At 35.6% G+C, this 15,150-nt stretch overlaps 1 long non-coding RNA gene across 1 annotated transcript; it reads left to right on the forward strand.

Annotated features, from left to right (window-relative positions):
• Positions 1-18: 18 nt before the first annotated feature.
• Positions 19-3,362, forward strand: LOC145637859 (uncharacterized). The gene is made up of 3 exons (XR_014114518.1): positions 19-179; positions 2,470-2,633; positions 2,779-3,362. It is a non-coding gene; the product is annotated as an uncharacterized LOC145637859 (long non-coding RNA).
• The last annotated feature ends 11,788 nt before the right edge of the window (positions 3,363-15,150 follow it).

Here is a 15,150-nt window from a genome sequence, read left to right on the forward strand (position 1 = left end):
ATCGTAAAAAAAAAATATAATAAAATCCTACTCCCTCCTGTTCTTCGGTTCTCTACTACATTCTCCATTTTCCATTCTCCATTCTCTTACCGATTTCAAGCGTTTTCTCCATCAGCTTTCCACGGTCTCCATTCGGGTGGCTTCCTCTCTTGATTTCCTCCATTGAAACAACTTTTAAGGTAAGATATTGCTTCTTTATCTATTCATCCTACATCAATTTTCACAATATAGAGTTAATCTCGTTAATTTGATGATAATAATCTGAAATTTAGGGTTCCTATCTTGTTAATTTGATGCTAAAAATTTCACAATCTAGGGTTTGTCTCTTTAAATTATTCATCCTTATATATTCTCCTAAGTTTCAACTGAGTTAATTTCAAATTTTGCCCATACTTTAAATATAATTTTTCAGTGCAAAACCACGAATGAAATTGAGTCAATTCAATCAAATAGCACAAATGAGATTGTTTGTAATTGGATATTTTGAAATTGATTTTATTGATATTCAATCAATACACGAATTAAGAGCAAATTTACCAATAGGCTCTTTCTTTTCCAATTTGTTTTTCAATCTATTGAAAGCAGCAAAACAAATTAATCTTCTTCCTCTCTCCTATTTTTTTCATTGTATGATAAATCTGGAAAATGATCATATTGAACTAATGGTTTCAACGATCAGATTGTTTTGGATGGTTGGTTCTAATTTTTGGCATTTTCTTGTAGTAGATTATCTGAGTGTTTGTTTCTCTCATTTTATTTTTTACCAATTTTGTTATGTTTGGTGTTTGTTACACCATAATCATGGATTATATTGGTAGAGGTAGAAGCAGATTATTTAGTCCTAAAATTGATGCTATAAACCAGTCCATATATAGAGCCATCAGTAGTTGTGGATTCAGTATTGCGAATGTCTTGCTGATATTGACAAGACTCACTATCATGACACCAATGTTATGAATATTTAGAAAATTGCCTATGGTTTCTTGTTTTATTGTTAAAACTGGATTTAAATACAAATAAATACCATCTTACATAGCTTTTGTGTTGTCCAGAGTAGAGACTCGCAGCAGATGCAAGGACAGAGGAATGCAATGGTAGTAGTTGGTCTTGGTGCTTTTAGTTTTTCCGAACTCCAGATGATGCCTCGGTGTTGCGTTTGAGGCTGTTAAAGCCACAACCACAGTAGCTACAACTGCTACCGACACTGCAGCATGTAGCTGTTCATTGTGAGTTCTTATCTCTTGTTACTTTTTCTACCTTTGATCCTTAATTCGTGTCCATATTTTTCTCCATTTAGTCATCCTTTTGCATAGTTTAATAACTATGACATGTATTAAATTAGCTGCTGTTAGTATTACTCAGACTAGTATGGTTTGGTTGGATACCAGACCTTTATGCTTTGTTGCTTGTCTCAAAAAATCATAATGCATCATAATTTGAGCTATTCTTTTCTATGTTAATTTTGATTGCTAAAATAGTTTACAATAAAGGTAGTTCAACTCTTATGAAGGAGTCATATAAGGATAAATTATTGTGGGAAGTAAAAAACTAAGAACGTTAGTCTTCTTTTCAAAGGTATGCTTAAAATTGGAATTCTAGAGAGGGGCTTTCTGTGACAACCACAACTCATATATGCTATAGGTTAGGTTTAAAGTTTAAATATATGCTGCCAAAGCCATTTTTTAATCTGATTTATTTTCACTTACCATTCTAAATTTGTATATATTTTCTTTAATTAAAAGTGGGAATGGGTTGATAAAAGGGGATGAGGTTAAGACTAAAGACGATATGATGGCATTGCTTTATATCTGAGTTTTTGTATTCTACTGCTGGTGTTTTTGAACTACCATTGGGTTCTTTTTATTCACATGTGTCATCCTTCGATTCCTTTCCTAAAATCTTAGTTCTTTTGTATATCATATATGAATCTGGCCCCTATTTTTCACTTTATAGAATTTTGGCAGTTGAATCATGGGGCAGCCTCAAATGGCTGGAGATGATAGGGCTGGTGCACCTACACCATAGAGATAAATGACCAACAATGCCCTAGCTTACCTGAAGGCAGTGAAGAAATTATTCCCGGAGAAGGAGAAATATGATTAATTCATCAGGACATTATGAGGCAATAAGCTGGAACATTGGTATTTTAATTCAGCCTAAGATGCAGTTCTATATGTTTCAGAATTCTGTAGCCTATCAATTCTAAACATCAGTTCTGATTGTCAGCTCTGAAAGCAGATCTAAATTATAGTTCTGAAATTCATTTCAAGATATCAGTTTTGTTTTTTTAGTTATGAAATCAGTACTAAATTTCAGTTCTGAAATCAGTTTTGAAATTCAGCTCTGAAATAAGTCCTGATAATTATTTCTAATTCAAATCTGAGACGGTGTTCTGAAATCAGTTGAGAGATTGTGATTTGAAATTAGTTCTGAAATTCAATTCTGAATTTCATGGTTGGTTCATTTCAGGAGTGCTATATTGTTGGGTCTTTTACGAAAAAAAGTTGGTTTCTGCTACAATGGCTACTCAGATGAGCAAGAACCGAAAGTTCGGTGCTGATGGTGTCATTTACGCTGAACTAAATAAAGTTTTCAGGAGAGAACTCACTGAAGATAGCTACTCTGGTGGCAAAGTTAGGGTTACTCTTATGTGCACGTAGATCATCATTAGGGCTACTTATATCCATAATCTTCTTCGTAATTTACCCCTTTTGTGTTTTGGGTTCGATTTTTTCAATTCTTTGTTTCTGATTTTGTTATTTTGATTGATTGTATTAGGTGAGCAAGGAAGAAGGATTAAGGAATCCCTTTTTTTTTTTTTAAGATGGATGAGTGTGATGTAGCAAACTTTATAGCCTTTTGCTGGGCTATTTGTGGTGCTAGGAACTCTCAGATCATGGAGGGGGAGTGTAGGGACTATGGGGAAGTGCTGAGCTATGCTATAAAGACTGGAAATTCCAAGCTTGGTTTCTGCTGTGCTGTTGCTGTTGGTTAAGGGAAGGCTGCTGTCGATTGGACAACATATGCAGGACTCTTAAAGGTTAATGTTGATGCTGCCTTTGTAGGTGACTTTGGGTGTAGTTTGGGGTAGTGATCAGGGATGGTTTTGGTGCTGTTATGGCTTCAGGGGTCCAGTAGGGCAGTGGGATGTGAGGGTGGATGAAGCAAAAGTCGTGTGAAGCAAAAGGCTATGTTTTTTTTCATAAAACCGTAGCAATTAGGTAAAAAATGCTATGATTTTGAATTATAGAAAATACATGTTCCTATGTGTTACTCCTAGTTTTGCGGTTCAAAACCAGAGCGAAAGGCTTGAATAAAACCGTAGCAAGTGTACTAGTGTATTTTGCATTGGTACTGCTCTACTTGTTCAGAATTATTGTAACGTATGACTTTTAATGTCAAATATATTCATCAATTTGACAAGACTAAGCTAATGTTCTAAAAAAATGCAAATTAAAAAAAAAAACAAAAATTAATAATAATAAAATGCAAAAGAAAATATTTTTTTTGTGCCATTTTACACTACATTGTTTTTTTTTTTTTTTTATTTTTTTTTTATTTTAAATAATCAATAATTATAAGATACCACATTTTTTAAACAAATTTATTTGAATATTATTTGGGTAAATGTCATATGGTTATAAATTTATAATAGTGCATAACCAGCAATTTTATTTGAAGAATTTTTTTATTTTTTTTTTACATATTAATTTGTATTTCATGTTTGAAACTAATTGTAAATTTAACCATAATAAAAGAAATTTTGTTGTAAGATTCCTATCATTAGACTAAGTTTATTTTCTTTAAAGAAATATGGTCGGTTTATATTAACCTATGTTTGCCACATAAATAAATTTTGATGTGGCACAAGTGTTATAATGATTGTCACATTGAATAAAATACCCGTGACACAAGTGTTTGTTTGCCACGAGAATAATACTGTCGTGGCATTACTGTCTATTTGCCACGGGAATATAAATACGTGTGGCATAAGTGTTTATTTGCCACGGGAAAAAAATATAGTCGTGGCACTAGTTTCAGTTAGCAATGAACATCATTTTTCCCGTGGCAAGATCAAATTATGCCACGAATTTATAATTCCCGTGGCATAATTCGTGGCATAAGTGGTGAATTGTTGTAGTGAACCCTTTGTCATGGAATCTTAACACAACGTTGAAGTATAATGTATGGTTGGTGCACCCGGAAAGAACATTAGGTATATTTAAAAGAACATGGGCGAAAAAAAGAACATTATAGATATTTATAAAGAACGTGAGCATAATTTGTTCTTTAAATTTGATTAATATGTTCTTTGAGTTTGAACTATATGTTCTTTATATTATACAATATGTTCTTTAATGTATGTACATTAAAAAAAAAAAAAAAAATCAATCACCCGAGTAACTAGAAAAAAGAACATGTTCTTTGCTGTATTATCATGTTCTTTTTGTAAAGACTTTATGTTATTTGGTTAGAGGTGATCAAAGTTAGATCGACCCGGCTTGATTTTGGACGGGTTTGGGGCAAAAAAATTTCACCCCTAAATTCGGTCGGACCCAGCCCGTAAATTTAAATTTTTGGGCGGGATTGCGTTATTATGCATTTTAGTTGATTTTTTATACTCAACACGAAAAGCCCGCACGGCCGGACCATTTTGGGCAGGTTTAGGCACAAAAACTTCAGCCCAAAACTTGGCTCGACTCGAGAAGTGAGCTGATTTTTTAACCTTGGCCCGGTCCGCCCAATGATCACCTATATATTTGTCAAACACGAAAATGTTCTTTTTTGTCAAATATAATGTTCTTTTTCAAACACGTTTAACCACCCAAATAACCATGAAAAATAACATGTTCTTTTTGTAAAGACTTTATGTTCTTTGTAATGTCATGTTCTTGTCAAACACAAACATGTTCTTTTGTCAAACACAAGTATGTTCTTTTTCAAAGACTAGCATGTTCTTTTTTTTGCCCATGTTCTTTAAAATATGTCTAATGTTCTTTCCGGGTGCACTATACTATTTTCAGTTGAAGCATGCCTTGTCATATCAACATCACTCATCATTGCATCACGAAGTACGAAGTGCTTAGCCTCTGTGCCTAAGTTACCCAAATACTTTCATCATTGAGTCAACCATTGAGATAGCCTAGGATGGATTAATCCTTGCACCTTGAGAGATAGTATCAAATGACATTTAACTAAGCTCATTCAACATGCATCTTAACACTTTGATTTTTTTTTCGCGTCTTTCTTTTTCGGGAGAAAATCGGTACCCTCCACAAAAAATGACGGAAATTTTTTGCTTTTTTTGCATTTTCGAGTCGCACGATCACATTACGATGCAGACACAAGTCATGTACACATTGAGTCATGTCGTATCACATCACCTTGATTTGAGTCTAACACATGTGTCAAACAGTTTGAGTCGAGTCAACCTCGAGTCAGTCAATCACAGAGAGTCAAGTTTATGAAGGAGTTATGTCTTCGTCGTGTGCAATTACTAGATATATAATCGGATCAAATTATGGAGATAATTAAGTTCGTACATTTGGGTCGTCGTTTTGCCATAGCTAGAGGTACTAACGATCTTTGGACTAGTAAAATAGCCCAAAGCCCAATTGGACGGATTCTATAAGGTCACACAAAGGGGCTAGATCGAGCATTAGAGGACGAGGCCCGTCATGGGCCTCATCACTCTAGGTGGCCGGCCATATGGGGATTAAGAAGTGGTTTTGGGCTTCGTGCCCTAGTCTAATTATAATGAGATTATAAATAGACTAGGTGCCTAGGTTTGCTAAAAGGAAGCAATTAACTGATTAGTGTGATCAAACCCTAATTAGCAAACACGAAACCCAACCCCTCTCATAGTCCTCTCTCTCTCACGGCTCTCTCCTCCTCCTAGGCGCCGGTGGTGTGTCGTGGTGGTGGTGGTTCGTGCGGTGGTCGGTTGTCCGTAAAGGTGGTGATCGCGGTTTTCCTCTATCACTCGACCAATCTAGTATTGGTGGACGGCTCGTTCGAATCTCGTGGACTAAGTAGAGGAGCAACGCTTGAGGCTCTATTCTCTCCCTGATTTTCCTGTCGAATAGCTTCGTGGAATTCACGCGTCAAAGGTATGATTATGTGTCTTGTGTGTTATGCATGTGATTCTTGGGATTGGTACTTGATTGAATATGATTCATGTTTTTCCGCTGCGTAGTACCTATAAACTCCTACAGTGGTATCAGTTAGCCTCTTGCATAAACGCGCTAGATCATAATTATACGATTATTTGATGTCCACGTTAATTTTTTAATCAATTAAGAGGGAGAAATTAATTTAATTATGGTTCAATTATTATATTTAATGTGATTAAATTTTTGGAATCGATTAAATGTGATTTAATTATGCTCAAAATAGCCATGAAGAGACCGAATTTTAGCCCTAATATGTTCGAAATTTTCGAACCCCCTCACCCTAAATTTCGAATTTTTCGAAAATCCTAGCCCTAAAATATGATTTTTGTGCTTGATTTTGATTTAATTCGATTTATTTTATGATTCATAATTTTAATCGGATTGATTTATGCATAAAAGTGTTTTGTGTATGATCATCAATTTAATTTTAAAAGTTAGAATTAAATTGGGATTAATTTTATGAAGAACCCTAATTTTAAAATTGAATGTGATTTAATTTTAATATTTTGGACTGATTTAATTTAATTTTAATAAGTGTTATTTTAATTAAATTAAAACACAAAAAAAAGGGTTTTAGGTGGTCGACAACCGCGACTGGGTGGCGCAGCCATGGCGGCTGCCGACCAGGTGGCAGTCCGAGAGGGAGGGAGGGCAGGCGGTCAGGGGTGGCTGTGGGCAGCAGCGTGCAAGCGTTGCACGGCTGCTGCCACGGCTGCCAGAGCAGCTGCCCGCTGCTGCCTTGCGGCAGTGGCTACTGTTATGGCAGCCAACCACCGTGGCTAGCTTCGGCTAGCCAACCACAGTGGCCGGCGATGGTGGCTTGCGGTTTTTCAAGAAAAAAATGTTTATCCTATTTTAAATTTATTTCAAGATAATTATGAATTATTTTAGGATAAAATCAGTTTTATTTTGGATAAGTTAAAATATTTTAAAAATATGATCTTTTATTTTTAAAAGATAAAGTTGGTTTTATTTGGATAAAATCTTTTATTTTAGGATAAAATCAAATATTCAAAAGTTGTTATATTTGATATTATCCATGTTTAAAGTTGTTAAATTGGTAATTATCCTAATTAAAGTGGTTAATTTTGGATAAGATTGACTAGGATATTCTGAGCATATTCCAAAAGGATAATAATTGATTTAAATAATGTGATTATCCCATAATTAGATTAGGGTATAATTGATTTTAAAATTATTTGATTGGCTAGTAATTAGGATAGAATCTCCTAAATTTGTTTGGATAATCATGGAAGATTAAATATGATTTATCTTTCTAGATTAAAATATGATTTGATTCTATCTCATGACTAAATTAAATATATGATATTTAATAAACGGTCATGAATAATATATGATATTATCTAATTATGATTAAAATATGAGATATTTTAGGAAATGCGTTGACTTTATTATGAACATTCGATGTTGTAGTTTAGACAAGCATATTGAGTGATTTATTATATGACACTTTTATAATATATGATATTATGTTGCTATAAATAGACTAGTATGACCCATAGATTATTAAATACGATATGCGCATCGTGATGTATTTTTGTAATCTAAATACGGTCTGCGTACCGTTAAGTATTTTTGTAACTTTTATTTAAATTAAATAGAATAATTATTTAAATAGTGTTATCCAATTAAAAACCCGATGAAACCTTTGATATTTTATGATGGGTCATGCCTCAGCTGGGTGTCATATTATATCTTAGGGGAGTGGGGGTAAATCACGTTTTACACTTTTAATTGGTTATACTCAACAAGGTTACCTAAAGAGTTTAGAACTTTGAAGCTAAGGGTAATAATTAAGCATGTGATGATTAATTATTCAACCAAGAGTTACAAGAGTTGTAATCACTAAAGAGTTTACTCACCTTGAAAATGTAATGATTGATGGTAGGGCCTCAGTCCGGTCAATTATTGCACAAATAAAGGATCTTGGAATAACTTAAAATTCAATTGGGATCAATTAATCATTGAATAATGTGTTTTAAAGTTACCAAATGAATGCGTTTATGATACTTTAATTTTAAATTAAACATAATTATTAAACTTTGCCTTATTTTGACATAGATGGGTAGCCGTAACCACAATGACAACAACGTTTACAACCTTCGACCATTCCTTGAGAAGGATAGGTTGACAGGGGAGAACTTTTCCACTTGGGAAAGAATGCTAAGACTTGTTCTGAAATCTGAGGGTAAAGAGGATATCATTAATACCCCATTACCAGGACCTCTACTAAAAAATCCAACTGCGGCAGAGATCAAGAAGCACAAGGAAGCTCATGATAGAGCTATACCTATCACTTGCTTAATGATTGCTACCATGGAGCCTAGTCTTCAAAAGCGTTTTGAGGACCAGGATGCCTACTCAATTATGCAAAAACTCAAAGCTTTGTTTAAGAAACAAGCTAGAGTTGAAAGGTATGAGCTCCATCGTGAGATTCTGGATTGTAGGATGGAGAAGGGAGCCACAGTTCATGATCATGTTTTCAAAATGATAGGCCTAATTCAAAGTATGGAAAAACTGGGGCACCCATACAGTGATGATTTGGCAACAGACATCATTCTCCATTCACTACCAGAAAGTTTTAACCAGTTTATCATGAATTTTATACATGACTGCCACTGCAAAGACTATGAATCAATTGCATGCAATGCTGGTTAGTGCTGAGAAACAAATCCCTAAGGAACCTAAGAAGGAAGTTCTTATGATTCAAAAGGGAAAGGGGTTCAAGAAGAAGGGGCAAAAGGCTAGTGCTAAGAGCAAGGGCAAGCAAGTTGCCAAGGCTCCTGAAAAGCCTAAGACGACTCCAAAGCCCAAGGCTGCAAGTGAAAGTGAATGCTTTTACTGCAAGAAGAAGGGGCATTGGAAGCGAAATTGCCAGAAATACCATGACTTCCTCAAGAAGAATGGAGCATCAACCTCAGGTATAATTTTATAAACATTTTAACTTTCACTTAGGTATGAGATACCAAGTTGCAGTGCTTAATATAGTGATGTTGCGCAGGAACTGCAAATAAGTGAAGCTAGCCTAGAAATGGAGCTTGAAGGTGCACTAGAAGTATTTGAGTGGACAAAGATAGCTTCATAGTTTTAAATTTTGATTAGTTTATCATGATTTTAGAACAATTTCCAGTTTTGATGAGACAATATTTTGGTTTTCTTGTTTTGAATACTAAATTTGGTTTACTTGGCTTGGACAAGCGTTGATCCATGACCAAGGTAATAACTTGTTTTCATTTTGCTAGATATGAGTTAATTTTGTTTTATGACATTGATATAAGTAGATCAAAAAATTAAAGTTTAGATGATTCAAAATACACTTGCTTATAACAAGTAAAGTTAGGTCACATTAACCATTTGCACATCAAAAGTTTTGGATGGACTCTCATTCTTATATGATTACTAATCACTTGAGAATTAGAAGTCATGCTTGATAAAGTTAAAAATGACCATGTTGCCTTTTAGTAGAAAGGGTAAAAGAAGCTAAAATGACCTTTTGGAGCTCATACATATGATGTATGTGAACCAATAAGTTCAAAATTAGCAAAGAGATTTAACTATTTCATCGCTTTTACTAACGATTTAAGTAAATATATCGATAATTACTTAATGAAGTGAAGCTTGGAAACATTGAAATGTTCAAAATTCCAAAAATGAAATGTAAAATCAGTTTGAGATATACAATTTAATACCACAATATGATTGTTGTGATAAATATTTAACTCAAAAAGGAATGATCATCTAAAGGGAATTGTTGAATTAATTCACAATCCAGAAACATCACAATTAACTTGTATGTTTATGAAGTAGGAATCAAACTTTGCTTGCCATTGTTTGATCCAAGATTTAATGATTTACAAATATCGTTTTGAGGATATGCATTAGAACAACAACAATTGCGAATATACTAAACAAGAAACTTAACCAAAGCAGTAGAAAAGATGTCATAAAAGTTATGATTTGGAAAAGTTTCAAAAGTTATCTTTTCTAAACAGGATTAAGGGTTATCAAATCAATGTAAAATGTTTACTAAGATGACATAATACACCCTAAATCAGAAATGTAGTTCTTCATGGGTCTTCTCATGGAAACTAAGAGGTATTATTCCTACAATCGTGTAGAAACAAAGTGTTTGTTGCTCGCGATAGTGTCTTTATAGAAAGAATGTCTTCCTACAAAGCCAAGTGGGAGTAAAGTTAGATCTCGATGAGATTCGAGACGAGCAACAAATGGATGTGGATAACACTACATCAGAGACGAAGGCATATGAAATCAGCTAATTTGATAAAACATGTGCCGAAGCAAGCTAATTCCACTAGCGAGGCTTCTATCGTCCCACAAGAATGAAAGGCTTCAAAGAGTTGAAGAGAATAATTCTATTGTCGCTCATACCTATCGTAGGTTACTTGGGATCAAAACAAACAGTTTGTTGAAATTCTGAGAAAAGGTGGATTCTAAAATTTTCCTATTAGAACGGTTAGATTTCATGGCCTACAAGCAAGCTTTGGATAAATGCCAACTCAGGAAATGGCTTAAAGCCATGAAATCCAGTATGGACTCCATGTTTGTAAAATGTGTTAGTCTATAATAGTCTTACAAATAGGGTCAAACCTATTAGTTGGGTAAGCCTATTCGGATTATTCTAGTAATGGATATCAAAATCACTTTCATGAAATGTTCTTAATGGTGAGAATGTATATGATACATCCTAAGAGTTTTGAAATCCAGAAATTCCTAGAAAGTTTTGCAAACTTCAAAAATTCATTTTATGGTTTGAAGTAAGCATCAGGGATTTGGAATATTCGTTTTGATTAGGCAATCAAACAGTTTGATTTCCTTAGTAGAACGAAAGAATTCTTGTAGAGACAGGAAGTTTAGTGGGAGCAATTGGTTTTTAGTCTAGTATGTAGTTGACATACAATTCATATGAAATGATATATCAATGCTTGAATAAGTCAATCAATGGTTAGAAAGGTTGTTTCAATATGATAGACTTAGGAGATGTTGAGTACATATTGGAAATTAAGATCCATGAAGTGAATCTTGAAGAATGATTAGAATGAATCAAGAGACTTATATTGATAAGGATCTTGACAAGTTCATGAAGCAAGACTCTAAGACAGGATGTCTTCCCATGTCTCATGGTATTACACTCAATAAGACTCAGTGCCTTCAAAAGCTAAAAGAGTTGAGTTGTATGGATAATGTACCTTATGCTTCTGCAAAAGGATCCGTTACATGTGCCATGAAATGTACAAAGCAAGATGTTGCATATGACTTGTGCATGTGTAGCAGGTTTCAAGCAAATTCAGAATAAGCATACGGAGAATTACCAGGAAAAGTCCTTGAGTACTTGAGAAGCACTAAAAGGAATTCTTGTAGCTATTGTGTTAAATGGTAATTTAAGCAAGTTGTCAAAAGGTTACACGAATGCAAGTTTTTCAAACAGGCAAGATGATTCTAGATAGTGATCTAAATGCATATTTGTGTCTGGATGAAAAGGACAGTGAGCTTGAAGAGTTCAAAGCAGAGCACTGTTGCATACTCAATGTCAGAATATGTGTATTAAACTATAGTCGGATAGTTACAGAGGAAGTTTGGATTAAAATGTCATGTGATTAACAGGTCACCTTTGCCCAAAAACAAAGGAGCCAGAGTCACATCACAAATCCAAACAAAAGGATATGAGATATCACCTCAATTATGAGATCATTGACCAGCGGAAGGTCGTGTTCTGCAAAGTTTTAATATGAGTGAGAAATCACTAAACCCCTTCCATGGACTAAGGTGTGAGAGTCATATTAAAGTCCTAGGATTGAAGCAAGTTATGTAATTTAAGTTGTATATGTTTTGAGAAAGCATATTACATGAGAAATGCATTAATTTGCAGAATTATATTTAAAATAGAAATTATTATTTCTCTTATTTAATTGTGGTTTTGGAAATTAAATAAAATGTCCAAAATAATTATGAATTGATGGGCTCATCAGGTTGATGACCTGGTGAATTGAAACCCCACAAGTGAACAAAATTCATACATTATTTAAAGTTCCTAGTTCGAGATCATTAAAGTGGACATAAATGATTTCAATAAATGAACTAGCATGTAAGATTGATTGGATAGCGCAGTTTCATGGGCTATAGGGGCATAGTGATGCTTGGTCAATCACTTGGATATGCATGAATGATGCATGATCGAACTATTGACCTACTTTGAAGTTCAAGTATAGAGCTTCTGTATATATTAGTGGATTCCTTTGACATGAGTGGAACATTGATTTCATTCAATGGATGTTGTGACTGTGGTACACTCAAACGTCTAGCCGTAGCTGGAGATTATAAAGGGTGTTTTCCGGTTATTTCAGAAGTTGAGTGGGAGTCATGTTGCCATAAGATTGGATAGAGTCTACCTATTAAATTAGGAAATGTGTCATGGCCGCTTGAAGAGGGAGAATTTAGAAAATACGTGGCCGCGTTCAAATGCATTACACAGTAATCATTTGGTTTTGTAATTCTAACTCAGATTTCAAGAAATGATTTGTAGATTAATATGATCTCGACATGTGATGCAATCATATTATTTAATCGACACATATATTGACTTAAGGAATTTGAATATTGCACCCTTGTCTCAGACAAGTGGGAGATTGAAGGAGTTATGTCTTCGTCATGTGTAATTACTAGATATATAATCGGATCAAATTATGGAGATAATTAAGTTCGTACATTTGGGTCGTCGTTTTGCCATAGCTAGAGGTACTAACGATCTTTGGACTAGTAAAATAGCCCAAAGCCCAATTGGACGGATTCTATAAGGTCACACAAAGGGGCTAAATCGAGCATTAGAGGACGAGGCCCGTCATGGGCCTCATCACTCTAGGTGGCCGGCCATATGGGGATTAAGAAGTGGTTTTGGGCTTCGTGCCCTAGTCTAATTATAATGAGATTATAAATAGACTAGGTGCCTAGGTTTGTTAAAAGGAAGCAATTAACTGATCAGTGTGATCAAACCCTAATTAGAAAACACGAAACCCAACCCCTCTCATAGTCCTCTCTCTCTCTCACGGCTCTCTCCTCCTCCTAGGCGCCGGTGGTGTGTCGTGGTGGTGGTGGTTTGTGCGGTGGTCGGTTGTCCGTAAAGGTGGTGATCGCGGTTTTCCTCTATCACTCGACCAATCTAGTATTGGTGGACGGCTCGTTCGAATCTCGTGGACTAAGTAGAGGAGCAACGCTTGAGGCTCTATTCTCTCCCTGATTTTCCTGTCGAATAGTTTCGTGGAATTCACGCGTCAAAGGTATGATTATGTGTCTTGTGTGTTATGCATGTGATTCTTGGGATTGGTACTTGATTGAATATGATTCATGTTTTCCCGCTGCGTAGTACCTATAAACTCCTACAGTTTATACCTTGAGTCGTGTCAAGTCGATGAGTCAAGCAATGTTAAGCCTTAGGGCAACCCTAAGATAATTAAAAAGATTGACAGAGTTCTATAGTCAAAATAAATACAGGTGCAGGAGAATAGGGAGGACCCTACTCCAATTACTGGCGCCAGAGATATTTCAGCAGCGACAGAACAACAATTTCGGGTTCCTTGGTACGCCAGTTAGCCCCTATAAGCAATTTAACATGATTAAGTAGTCGGTTTGATTACAACAACAAATAAGTGATCGACCTGATGAAAGATCGTCTCACTTAGCTTAAAGCGCCTAAGCATTGGCTCATTAACAAAAAGCACCGGTATATAGGTTCAAAAGTAAAGGGCACCGACATAATGGTTCATTCGCAAAGGGCACCGACGTATAGGTTCAAAGCAACGAAAGCGCCAACGTACAGGCATAGCGGAAGCAAAGTTCGAGCGAGCTTAAATGATTGACAAGTGTTGGTCATCGGTAATTTTCTTTGGAATATTATCGCAACAATTGAGGATGACTTCAAGTAAAGTTATTTTCGACAGCGCTCGCTAAGATTGTGGAGGTTGTCAATAAAGATTTGAGAAGATAGCACGAGATGGGCGGTCTTCGACGGCATTCGCTAAGATTGTGGAAGTTGTCACCAAAAATTTGAGAAGATAGGACGAGATGGGCGGTCTTTGACGGCATTCGCTAAGATTGTGGAGGTTGTCATCCAAGATTTGAGAAGATAGCACGAGATGGGCGGTCTTCGACGGCGTTCACTAAGATTGTGGAGGTTGTCGCCAAGATATGAGAGGAGCGGTTCATGATGAGGCGGTCTTCGACGACTTTTGCCATGATTGGAAAGGATGTCACTATGATTCAAGAAAAGGCTCGAGATGTAGCAACATTGATTGACGGTGTTCCCTAGATTGCGGAAGATTGTCAAAACAAGCAACAAGATGGCGTTCCATAGATTGTGGAAAGTTGTCAAAAAAGCAACTGAAGGTGATTTCAAGAGAAATAATCTTCGATAGTATTCCCTTGGACATGGAATATTATCAATGCGGATGAGGATTGTTTCGAGAGAAATAATCTTCGATGGTATTCCCTTGGACATGGAATATTATCATAGCGGAGGAGGATCGTTTCAGGCGAAGCAATCTTCCAAATTGGAAGCGGTTACGGGCGTAGCGGTTTTCAAGTGGGATGACGTTCTATAGCTTGCAGGAGGTCATCAAAACAACAAGGATATAGCAGCAAATCGGTTACTTTTAGAGATGTGTGCTCGATGGTGCAAGATACGCGTTTCTTAACTCTTTTATCTATTTAACTAATGCTGGTTTTGCAGGTAACGGCGTTACAAGAGTGATTTAGGATCACAGAACATTCTGAATCATTCTCCGTCCCTATCGCTACTTTGACTTTTGTTTTCGAAACTCGCGTTTCTCCGAACTCAGTCAAAGTGGGGGCTTCTGTAGACACCCATTTGTGTCTCCCCAAAACCAAACCCAGTGATGAGTACCTTTCACGTCGAACCATAATCGAATAAAGCGAAAGTGTGGAA

This window comes from Chenopodium album, chromosome 7 (assembly GCF_948465745.1).
Source record: "Chenopodium album chromosome 7, dcCheAlbu1.1, whole genome shotgun sequence".
NCBI lineage: Eukaryota > Viridiplantae > Streptophyta > Magnoliopsida > Caryophyllales > Amaranthaceae > Chenopodium > Chenopodium album.